Source organism: Mandrillus leucophaeus, unplaced genomic scaffold (genome assembly GCF_000951045.1).
Source record: "Mandrillus leucophaeus isolate KB7577 unplaced genomic scaffold, Mleu.le_1.0 Scaffold4, whole genome shotgun sequence".
Taxonomy (NCBI): Eukaryota; Metazoa; Chordata; class Mammalia; order Primates; family Cercopithecidae; genus Mandrillus; species Mandrillus leucophaeus.
In genome coordinates, this window is record NW_012104253.1 from 768,765 (window position 1) to 781,297 (window position 12,533).

The 12,533-nt window shown below is 53.1% G+C and overlaps 1 pseudogene; it reads right to left on the reverse strand.

The window, feature by feature from the left end:
* Positions 1–12,251, reverse strand: part of LOC105547977 — a 46,850-nt pseudogene extending 34,599 nt beyond the window's left edge.
* Between the last annotated feature and the right edge of the window lie 282 nt (positions 12,252–12,533).

Genomic DNA, 12,533 nt, shown 5'->3' on the forward strand with positions numbered 1-12,533 from the left:
ACCTTTCTTACAGATTCACATATACGTGGCCAAAGGAACAATTCCACGTTTTCCAAAAGGCCTGGAAAACGTGCCTCTCCTCTTTCCCTTTGCGTCCGTCATTTTGGCGAACTTTTGGAAAATGGCGGTTCCAGCTGAAAGGGCTTCGTTATCTTTTATTTTTGTATTTAAGTAAGCTTTATTGTTTGTACCTTATACTTCAGAAAAAGCTCAGAGAACTATTGAATTTGGATGAGTCACCTGGGGATGGTACAATTGCAAACTCTGATGTCGTAGGTCTGAGGAAGGCATTCTTTTGATTGATTGATTGATTGATTGATTGAGACAGGGTCTCACTCTGCCACCCAGGCTAGAGCGCAGTGGCACCATCTCAGCTCACTGCAGCCTTCACTTCCTGGGCTCAAGTGATCCTCCCATTTCAGCCTCCCACTACAGGTACACACCACCATGCCTGGCTAACTTTTTAATTTTTTTGTAGAGATGAGCTCTCACTGTGTTTCCCAGGCTGATCTCGAACTCCTGGACTTAAGCAACCTGCCTGCCTTGGTCTCACAAGGTGCTGAGATTACAGCCTGAGCCACCACACCCAGCTGAGGCGGGCGTTCTGACTTTCTAAAACCTTTCCAGGCGGTGCCCATGTGGCTAATATCTCAACCATTCTTACAGTATCAAGGTCCTAACACACTGCTTTCTAAAATGTAGTCAAATAGCACGAAAATCCTTTGTTTTAATCTGGACTTCGGTTCCTTTTTTCCTTTATACTTTGTATTTATTTATTAAATTGTGGTGAAACATACAGAGCATAAAACTCGCAATTTTAAACATTTTTAGGTCTACACTTCAGTGGTGAAACATACAGAACATAAAACTCACGATTTTAACCATTTTTAGGTCTACACTTCAGTGGCAGTCAGCACACTCACATTGTCATGCAACCATCACCACCACCTGTCTTCAGAATTCCTTTCACCTTGCAAAACTAGAGCTCTGCACCCACCATACAAGAAATTCCCATTGTCCCCAACCCTCGGCAACCCCATTCTACTTTCCATCTCTGTGACTTGATCTTTATTTATTTATTTACAGAGTCTCATTCTATCACCCAAGCTGGAGTGCAGTGGCGGGATCTTGGCTCACTACAGCCTCCACCTCCTGGGTTCAAGTGATCCTCCTGTCTCAGCCTCCCGAGTAGCTGGGATTACAGGCTTGGCCACCACAGCTGGCTAATTTTTGTATTTTTAGTAGAGACGGGGTTTCACCATGTTGGCCAGGCTGTTCTCAAACTCCTGACCTCAGGTGATCCGCCCGCCTTGGCCTCCCAAAATGCTGGGATTACAGTCGTGAGCCACCACGCCCGGCCAAACTGATCTTTATTATTTAACATTCCACACACCACTATACTGGCCCCCTGCACTGGTGATGTAAAACTAATTGGATCTGATAAGAAACAGCATGTCCTCTAGAAGCTTTAATAAAACATATGTCAGTTAGAAGGTGCAAAGTTAAAGCAAGTTTTTTTTTTAAATAAATTATTTTATTTATTTTCTCTTTTGAGATAGGGTCTCACTCTGTCACTCTGTCACCCAGACTGGAGTGCAGTGGCATGATCTCAGCTCACTGCAACCTCCACCTCCCAGGCTCAGGTGATCCTCCCACCTCCTCTGAGACTACAGGCGCACACCACCATGCTTGGCTAATTTTTTTTAATTTTTCACAGAGACAAGTTTCACCATGTTGCCCAGGCTGGTCTCAAACTCCTGGACTCACACGATCTACCCACCTTGACCTTCCAAAGTGCTGGGATTACAGGTGTGAGCCACCACACCTGGCTGCAGATTTATTAAGAGAGTAAAGGAATGAAAGAATAGCTACTCCTGGGTGGGCATGGTGGCTCATGCCTATAATTCCAGCATGTTGGGAGGCTAAGGCAGGAAGATTGCTTGAGCCCAGGAGTTTGAGACTACCCTGGACAACATAGTAAGACCCTGTCACTATAAAATATATATATATTTTTGGCCAGGCCCAGTGGCTCATGCCTGTTTTTTTAATCTATCTATCTATCTATATATATATGTTTTGTTTTGTTTTTGTTTTTGTTTTTTGACCAGGCCCGGTGGCTCACGCCTGTAATCCCAGCACTTTGGGAAGCCAAGGCAGACAGATCACCCGAGATCAGGAGTTCAAGACCAGCCTGGCTAACGTGGTGAAATCCCGTCTCTACTAAAAGTACAAAAATTAGCAGGGTGTGGTGGTGTGTGCCTGTAGTCCCAGCTACTCGCCAGGCAGAGGCAAGAATTGCTTGAACCTGGGAGGCAAAGGTTGCAGTGAGCCAAGATCACGCCACTGCACGCAAGCCTGAGCAACAGAGTGAGACTGTGTCTTAATATATATATATAATTTGTATCCTGTAAATATATATATACAAATATGTGGCTGACTGCCATGGTTACTACTTGAAACCATCCCTACAACAGTTACTACTGTTACTACTTGAGACCATCATTACAAGACTGAAGGAAGGGACAAATGTAGAAATGAAAAGACAAAAGAAACTATTTTAAAGGAACTGTCCAGGGGAGGAATAAGAGAGCTTCTAGTGAGCAAAGGCAGCCCCTGAGCTTCCGCAGCCCTTCGTATTTATTGGGTAGCAAGAGCAGGGAGGAGGAGGTAACGATTGGTTGGCTGCTCAATTGATAACAGGTTCATATTATTACTAACAGGCTTCAGATGTACCTAATCACAAGAAATACTGTGTTTGCGGCGTGACTGCCCTCAGCATCCCTTCTGGGTGGCAGACACAGTTTGTCAGTTTGCCAACATTCTGCATTTATGAGAAACAGTTTGCTGTTTACTCATATAGCCTCCAGTGGTATACCGAGTTGATCACGACCCTCATTCTTTTGGCCTGTAACACAAACATATATACAAAAGACATATATAGTGGCTCCAGTGGCACAATCAGTTAGCGCACGGTACTTATAAGACAAAAGACATATATATATACACACACACATATATGTGTGTGTGTGTGTATATATAGTATCCTATAAAATAGAGCCCCCAAAATATATATACATATTTTTTAAGAGAAAAAAAAGAACGACTACTCCGTAGACAGAGTAGGGCATTCCTTAAAGTAAAAGGAGGACCATGCCCAGCCTAAGCACGATGCTTGTTTAAGACAGAAAATCACATGAGAAGTGCTTTACTACAAGGGTTTGTGATAAAGGGTTAGTCTTTGTAATTACCATATTTCACAATAATCGATATTATTATCTTTTTTTTTTTTTTTTTTTGAGATGCAGTCTTGCTCTGTCGCCCAGGCTGGAGTGCGGTGGCGTGATCTCAGCTCACTGCAAGCTCCGCCTCCCGGGTTCACACTATTCTGCTGTCTCAGCCTCCCCAGCAGCTGGGACTACAGGCACCCACCACCACGCCCGGCTAATTTTTTGTATTTTTAGTGGAGACGGGGTTTCACCATGTTAGCCAGGATGGTCTCGATCTCCTGACCTCGTAATCCACCCGCTTCGGCCTCCCAAAGTGCTGGGATTACAGGCGTGAGCCACCACGCCCGGCCCGATATTATTATCCTTAAAACAAAACTTCTTAAACTAAGAATGCTTGTGTTCTCAAGATACTGGGACATCAGGACACTCTGGGTCTGTTAGTAAACATTATTAATCTGCTCCCTCAACCGTAAACTGTTGTGACTAACAATCCCTAACTTCCTGGGAATGCAGCCCAGCAGGCCCCAGCCTCATTTTTCCCAGCCCCTATTCAAGATGGAGTCACTCTGGTTGGAACGCCTCTGACAGGAGCAGCACCCTGATGTCTGTCTCCATCCTCACACAGCGTTCTCCCTGTGTCGGTCTCCAAATTTCCCCTTTTTAGGACACCAGTCCTATTGGATTAGAGCCACCCAATGACCTCATTGTAACCTGATTACCTCTGTGAACACCCTAGCTCCAAATAGGGCCACCTTCCTCAGTACTGGGAGTTAGGACTCTAAGATGAATTTGGGGGGACATAATTCCCTAGCCACACCAGTGCTTTTTCCATGAACCCGGAAACAACGTATTTATGGTGACCAAGATGGAGGCTATGCATGGGCCCAGCAACACAGGCTCGTCTCTTCAGGCTGGTCTGACTAATCTCACTGCTGGCAACCCTCTCACAGCCCCAGAGAGCGGCACCGAGTGCCCAGTGGCACCTTCCCCGACAGAAAGCAGCCAGCATCTGGTAGCAGGTGGATCCTGGTCTCTTCCACCATGGAGGGGACACGGACTAACCTTCCTGGAAGGGACACACTTTGCCTCCCTCGCCCAGGGTGTTTCTGCAGCACTGCTGCTCGTAGCCTCACGTGATGCCTTCTACCATCATGGCTTCCACGTAGGGCTGCTTCTGACCAAGGAACCCATTTCACTGCCAAGGAAATGCCACAGTGGCTTGTGGCCGTGGAATCCACTGGTCTTACCGCTTTCTCTATCACCCAGAAGGGGCTAGCCTCAGCAAAAGACTGAGTGGCAGTACCCAGGAAGGATGGACTCTATTTTACAGGATTCCATATACGCTATGAATCAGGGACCACCACATGTTCTATTTCCCTTACGGTCAAAATGCATAGCTCCGGGAACCAAGCTGTCACAGGTAGTGACTAACTAGGACCAGTGGCGCATGCAATAAAGGAATTTATCAAGAGAGTTGTAGGTAAAGACGGGCAGGCTTATTAGAGAACGTAGGAAAATACATCGCAAGAAAGCAATGGGCAGGTCAGCCAGAGGGGAGCTGACTGCAAGGAGACAAAGACTCGTGGGGGATTTTATAGAACGGTGCTTGTGCTGGAGAGGGCCCCGAGCAGTACGGACAATGCCAAGGTTGCAGTTAGCTAACTTACAGTTGTCTATCAGCCGAGGGTCTGGTGATAAGCTGGGCACAGGAAGATTGTGAGTTATTTGCATAGGAGGGCTCTGTGTGTCCTGGGCCATGTAGAAAGGCAGACTTACAGCTTACCTGTTTTTTGTTTGTTCTGCTTTTCCTGTTCCCCCCAGCCTGACTCCTTTTCCCTGATTAGGAACTCCATGCAACCAGCAGATGTGAGGGGGATCCACTCACTATTACACCTAGTAACAACCAACTGGCGGGATTTTGGCTTCCTGTCGCAGCAACTTTGAGCTCTGCCAATGTGAAGGTCTTAGTCCCAGAGAGGAACACCCTTCAACCAGGGGACGCAGCAGTGGTTTCCTTAAATTGAAAGGTGATGCTGCCACCCGGCCATCTGGGGCTCATTCTGTCATGTCACCAAAAGACCTAAAACATGATTGCTCTCTTGACTGCAGTGATAGATTCTGGTTCTCCTGGGAGACCAGGCAGCTGCTCCTGTGTCTGGAAATCAGGGCATTCATTCTCTGCGGCACTTCTGACTACTTCCATGGCCAATAGAAAAGGTTCATGAAAAACTACCCCAGCCATGGAAAGGCAGGAAAATTGAGGACTCAGAACCTTCTGAAATGAAAGTTTTGGTTGTTTCATCAAGTAAAGATCAACTAGCTGAGGTCCCAGCTGAGGGCGGGGAAAATCCAGGATGAGTGATGGGAGAAGGAACCGTGGGCATCAAGTCTCCCGACTGTCACAGAAGCAAGGACTGTAGTATCTTTGCTTAGTTTTCTTTGCTTGTTTTCTGTACGTGTTTGCTTGCACATGCCAACCATGTTCCTGTTTTCTCTAGCCGGCATCTGCATTGTATACACACTTTTTTGGAGGTTAGTGTTACCATTCTGTTTTCAGGTAACAAGATATTCAGTGGACTGTGGTTGAATTTGTGGTGTAATTAACAGAGCCAGCAGTGGCTACAGTAACCATTGGCACCTTGTCCTCACTGTCTCCTCATTTTGGAGACAGCCTGAATGCATCTTCACTTGCGGGAAGGACACATGTATTGCATTTACTGGGATTTTTAGAAAAGGTTAAATGTGTGTAAAAGGGTGCATGTGGAAAGCAACTGCCTGCGATCAATCTACTGCCTCTGACCCAAGCCCATCTTTCACTACCCTGCTTGAGGATTCTGGAATCCTCTGGCCTGCTGGCACGGTGCTGTGCACTGTGAGTAGAGGGAGCTGGAGAGACAATCAAGGAGGGAGGGGGGTTTCTTTTCACTTGTTCGTTGGCTGCTCACCTACACAGCCTCCCAGGACGGCTTCCTGCGCTCTGCATAAGTAGCTTTGCGACAAGTTTTGAGGCACAGCACCTGGCTGTGTATGGCTTACCTGGCATCTCAGGAGGCGACTTTCCAGCAGGTTCAGCTGGTTCTTTCCCGCAGGTTTTTCCAGAGCACCTGCTGAAGTCGCCAAGGCTGCATCCTCTCCACCAAGGCCTGCATCCCCATCCTGGGGATGGGCACCCTTCAGGGATGGGCACCCTTCCAGATCTGCTCCTTCCATGGAGCTCTGCCTCGACCTAGGGGATCTCCCATTCCTTTATTTTGAGCTCTCTTTATTCCTCAGTAGCCAGTCCCTTGTTAACCCCAATCCCCTGTTACAGTCAGTAACTCCTTATAGTAAACATTCCCTGTTCAAGTTGCTGTGTGGTTCCCACCTCTTGACTAGGCCCTGACTGACACAAAGACTGAGAAGGTTGCTGGGCTCCAAACATGGACTGTTTGTTATGGCAATGAAAGGGCCCCTCAGAGGGCAGAGCCAGGAGCACAGGGGAGAGGTGGAGGAGCCAAGAGCTGTCAAGAGTGACGGATGATTAGAGGGCACCCCCGGGGGCAGAGCTGGGCTCATCCGCAGGCACAGTTGCCTCTCCTGGAGCAGGGAGGGGCCTGGCCACCTGCGATGGCTGGACTTTGGCACGGCCTCTCATCCTTCCCCTTTGAATGGCATTGCTGGCAGTGGCTGTCCTGTTCCCATCATGTCCCCTGTGTTGAGTGTGTCCTTTCCATTCACATCCAGTCCCATGGAAGGTCACAGTATGGTGAACGACAACTATCGTCCGTAATGGGAGGAGACTTTGGGGGGTTTGGGAGGGAAGTGAATATATTTTTCATGGGGGGATGTAAATAATTGCCATCAGAGGGCAGCTGTGGTGAGTGGGCAGGGGTGGGGGGTCACACTATACTCCAGCTTCTCCCGTCACAAGGAAGCCAGTTTCTCCAACCTTGAACCTTGGTAGAATGACTGGCTTTGACCAATGGGACATCAGCAAATGTGACATGAACAGAAGCCCGAAAAGCACTTGTGCCCTCGGCCGGCCCTCTCCCACCACCATGTGACCCAACCCACGCTAGCGCCCTAGGAGATGGGACACCCACTATTCCAGGGGTCCCCCTTGAACCTGAAAGTTCCCACCATCCAGGATCCTCCCCTGGGATCTTGCCAGACCCGTGTGCCCAGGGGCAGCTGATAGAGAAGCTGTGGGTTCCGCCTTCCAGGGCAGCCGGAGCAATCCTCCAATGCGCCCCCACCCAGCGGGAATGGAGTCCTGGATGGAGGTCTTGGCTGACAACGTCCCTGCATCCTCCCGACATCGCATTGTCCCAGGCCCTCCGGGTGAGTCTGCAGCAACAATGACTGTCTGTAGAGGAGTGACCTCCTGATTCACGGCAGTCCTTTAAGCAGGTTCAATGTCTGTATCACCCACCTGGGCTCATCTGTCTCTACCACCCACCTGGGTGTGTCCGTCTGTACCACTCACCTGGGCGTGTCCGTCTGTACCACCCACCTGGGCATGTCTGTCTGTACCACCCACCTGGGCTTGTCTGGAGGCAAAGTTGCCTCTCCTGGAGCAGAGAGGGGCCTGGCCACATGAGGCGGCTGAACTTTAGCATGGCCTCCCATCCTTCCCCTTTGAATAGCGTTGCTGGCAGTGGCTGTACCACCCACCTGGAAGGCTCAGGGAATCAGGGCAGCCCGGCTCCTTTCCTCCTGGAGTCACCACTGCCTCAGCCTTCCCAGCTGAGGCTCTGGCACAGCAGCTCACAAGCCTGATCCAGCCACTAAATCTGGGGACCGTCCACTTCCCTAAGGCCAGGGGCAGACGCTAGCAGGTGAGGCTGAGGCCTTAAGAGCAGTGGCTACGCACACTGCAGGGCAGGCCACATCTCAGCCATCTCTGCTTTTCTCATCATTGTGGTCATCTGCTTACCTCTGGGCCTCTCCTGTCCACTCTCAGTGGACATCAGTCCCTGCCCACTGCCCCCTCCACCACTCCATGAGCATCCACAGGCCCCTCCCAGTTCCTTGAGCCCCCAGCTCCCGACGATATCAGCCACACAGTCTCAGGGTCACACTCCAATTGTGTCCTCAGCGGTAACTGCAGCGCCTCCACAACCTCAGTTACAAGGGTCCTCCTCTGTGACCAGAGTCCCCGTCCCTGCATTCACTGATTCCAGTGGCTGTACCTAGCAGTCCCTGGCTGCCCCCAGAACTCCCATCCTCTGACCCTGTGCTGCCTTGCAGCCCCTCAGCCCCTCGTGTATGCCCCCCACCCTCCCTGAAGTGAGACCCCACAGCCCATCAGTATGACTTCTCCCTGGCAAGCCCCTCCCACAGCTCAGCTATCATCCTCCTGAGTGATCACCTGGCAAAACCAGAGTCTTGGTTAAACCCAGCCCTGTTACTACAGCCTGCACCTTGGCGCTGAACTTGGCTTCATGCCAAGTCACAAGTTGCTGATGAACCCACTTCAAGGAGGCGCTGGCCGTGGCTGGTTGAGCCTACCTCCGGACACTAAAGTATCTTCCTCCCCTCTCCTCCAATCTCCAGCAACACCACTTTCATTTTCTCAGTTACATGTTCAGTTATAAAATGCTAATAGTATAACACATTCACATGGCTCATAATGAAAAGTTACCAGATATACGGCCAAACAGCTCCTTCCTAACCTCTGTCCCCATCCAACCCTGTCCCCCCGCAGGCACGCACGCGCACACACACACACACACACACCACAAACTCTGCTCTGCAGTGTGCTTTTTTCTGCTTAACATTATGTGTCCTGAATGTCAACATCAGAACAGAGAGAACTTCCTTATTCTTTTTCACTGCCACATAGTACTCCATTGTCTGGGCGTGCTGCAGTGATTTCCCTGGTGTCTGCCCATGGGCATTTAGGGAGTTTCCAGTATTTTGCTACAGTAACTGAAGTGACTAGTCTGGCACTCAAGTCACTTTGCATAGCTGGTAGAACATGGATACGGTACATTCCTGGAAGGGGAATGGCTGCCTCACAGGTTCCTGCATTTGTCAGCCTGACCCAGGAGCCCAAATCACCCTCTGCAGGGGCTGTGCAAAATGATGCCCCCAAAGCAGTGAGTGAGATGGCCTGGCGGCCAACGGCCTCACACACAAAGTGTTGTCACTCACTGGGGTATTGGCCACTCTAACGAACCACATGCCCATTCTGCAGACATCTCAAACTTAAAAAAAAAATTAATAGAAGACTTATTTAGCAAAAATACATATAGCCATCATTGCAAGACTTAAATGAGATGATAAATGTTCAACCCAATTTTCTTTCCGGAATAAGTTTTTCTTTCATACCCCTGTCAGTTTTGAAAACATACTACCAGAAGAAGGGGGCCCAATTCCACAGAGAGCTCCCAAGAGTGACTTTCTGGGAGGGAGTCTGAAATTGCGATAACCCTTTACTGATCTTGCTTAGGTCCCACGCATGCAGGCCGCCTCTTTGATGAGCCCTGGTGGTTAGGCCATGGTTAGGCCGGTTGCACTGAAGCAGTCCTCCAGGGGCTCCTGTTGAAGCAGGATTTTAAGGCCAGCCCTGCAGCTCGCTCCTGCTGGAGTTCTGGAGATGTGTCCTATTCGGCGGGATTGAGGGTCCAGGGCAGAGTGGCCAGGCGTGACAGAAAATACTTCAGGGCAACACCCGTGAAAAGAAGGAACAAATAAAAATAAAAAAGAATACTGTGGGAACAACAGCTTGGTGACACCGCGCACAGCTGCGAGTGCGGACAGACCTCTCCCCCTTAACCTGACCAAGCGCCTCCTCAGCCCTTTCTCCCCTCCCAGGCCCTCCCTGCTCCTGGAAGCAGCCCCACCGCAGCCGGGCTCCCTCGGGCTGCTCTTTCCTTCAGCCACCGAGAGCTCGCCCCGTCTCACTGTACAGTGGGGCCCTTGCTGCCGCCCTCATCGCTCCCCTAGGGAGCCCAGCGCCCCTGCAGGGCGGAGGGGTCTTTCCAAGCCATAAATCCCATGAGTTGAAAATCACGTCTCCAGCCCCTTCCAACCCCCCTCCATAGCTGGAAGGAGCCCGCTTACCAGCCCCCTCCTTCCTCCTGCGGGGTCTCCCGTCCACGATCCCTTTTCCCCAGCCCTGCCGGCTTTCTTTGCCTAAAACCTGGAATTCCTCCCCGTTCCCGCCCGCCGGCCTCCGCAAGCTCCTCCCTCCCCTGCAGCGCCCAGCCCGGGTCTGCTCCAGGCACCTCCTCAGGACCGGGCCTCCAGCTACTGACCCTTCGAGCCGCCCCTTCACCCGCAGGCACCCCGGGCCCGTCCCCCGCGCCTGCACCCAAGCTGCTTGTTTGCTTGCTCCTGGCTCCTGCAGGGAGCGTCAGTCCCGGAGCCGGCTCCCTCGGGCTGCTCTTTCCTTCAGCCACCGAGAGCTCGCCCCGTCTCACTGTACAGTGGGGCCCTTGCTGCCGCTCTCATCTCTCCCCTAGGGAGCCCAGCGCCCCTGCAGGGCGGAGGGGTCTTTCCAAGCCATAAATCCCATGAGTTGAAAATCACGTCTCCAGCCCCTTCCAACCCCCCTCCATAGCTGGAAGGAGCCCGCTTACCAGCCCCCTCCTTCCTCCTGCGGGGTCTCCCGTCCACGATCCCTTTTCCCCAGCCCTGCCGGCTTTCTTTGCCTAAAACCTGGAATTCCTCCCCGTTCCCGCCCGCCGGCCTCCGCAAGCTCCTCCCTCCCCTGCAGCGCCCAGCCCGGGTCTGCTCCAGGCACCTCCTCAGGACCGGGCCTCCAGCTACTGACCCTTCGAGCCGCCCCTTCACCCGCAGGCACCCCGGGCCCGTCCCCCGCGCCTGCACCCAAGCTGCTTGTTTGCTTGCTCCTGGCTCCTGCAGGGAGCGTCAGTCCCGGAGCCGGCTCTGGCCGGCTGCTTCCCACCGCTGGAGGCCAGGGGCGCCCGGTGATCCGCTGGGGCTGCGTCCTCCCGGCTCAACCCCTGCTCACAGGAACCTGCGCGGCCCGGGGTCCGTCCTTGCACAAAGGCAGCAGGCGCTGGCCCAGGCCCCGCTCCGGCCGCCCTGTCCCCGCGTTGGGGGACTCGCTCCTCGCCGCCGGACGGATCCTCCTCTCCGGAGGATTTTCCTGGAGAAGATACTGGTGCAGATCCAAGCGCTGGCGGGACAGTGACCCGGCGGGCCCCCGCCCCGAAAAGCAGGAACAGCAGGAACCTCCAGGGCGCCGCCCGCACCCTCTTCCTCCTCGCCCGGGGCCTCGCGCCCTGAACCCGCTCCTCTGCCAGGGGTGGGCGCAGCCCGGGGCGCCCACCTGGCCCCAGGTCTCGCCGCCCTCCGACGACTCGGCCCGCCCTGGCCGCCGCGAGGCTGAGGGTCGCTTTGGGACCTAAGCCCGCCCCCGTGGGAGAATGTGTGCCAGGGCCCGCTGACAGCTTCCCCTGGGGCTCAGGCCCCGTCTCTCCCCACGCTCGCCCAGGGTCGGGGGCCCATGCAGGGGAAGGTCGCGCTGCCCCCACTTCCTCCGACCCTGTGCTCCGAGGAGAGGAGCGGGAACTCGCCCGCCCAAGGCCCACGCTCCCCACGTGGCTCAACAAGGCCAGGACCTCGCAGCCACAGGGACCGGCTGGTCCAGGAGCTGGGCAGAGGGTCTCCGCGCCAAACCGCACTGGCCCTGACCCTCCTCTCCCTCCTTTTCTCTCACTGTACCGTGGCCTCATGCCATCCGCTTTGGCCCCAAGAATGGAACTCACGGGAAAGGGCCTCCCCTTCCCACCCTAGCTCCCTGCTGTCCCAGGCCCTTCTGAAGCCCACACCCTTCTTCAGGCCCACAGGGCTCCCCTCGGGGCCCTCCCCAGCCTCTGTGCAACCTTCATCAAGGTGCCCTTCTTTCCTTCCAGGGACTCTGCTCCTTCCCAGGTTGGCAGCAGAGAGGCCCACCCTTCCCTGGCAGCTGCGGCCGTCTCTGAACACAAACCAGAACTCCTGTGTCCACAGCTGTAGCTTCCAGGTCAATGCCAGAATCATAAGAGTCAGGTCCCACTGTGTCCCTCGCATGGGGTTGAAATGGCTGCCCCGTGTCCACCCCACCCTCTTCCTCAGTAAAGGACGGTGAAGGAAACTCCAAAGGGTCATGGTTCCCTTTTTACAGATGAGGAAACTGAGGCACGGAAGGGCGAAGTGACTGGCCATGCCCTACAGGCAGACATTTCCAAAGCTCCTGCTCACAGTGAGGGCTGGCGGGCCCTCTCCTGCCTGGACCACAGGAGCTGCTCTGGGGGCCGGGACAGGCTGGGGATTGACACACAGCCTGGACCACAGGAGCTGCTCTGGGGGCCG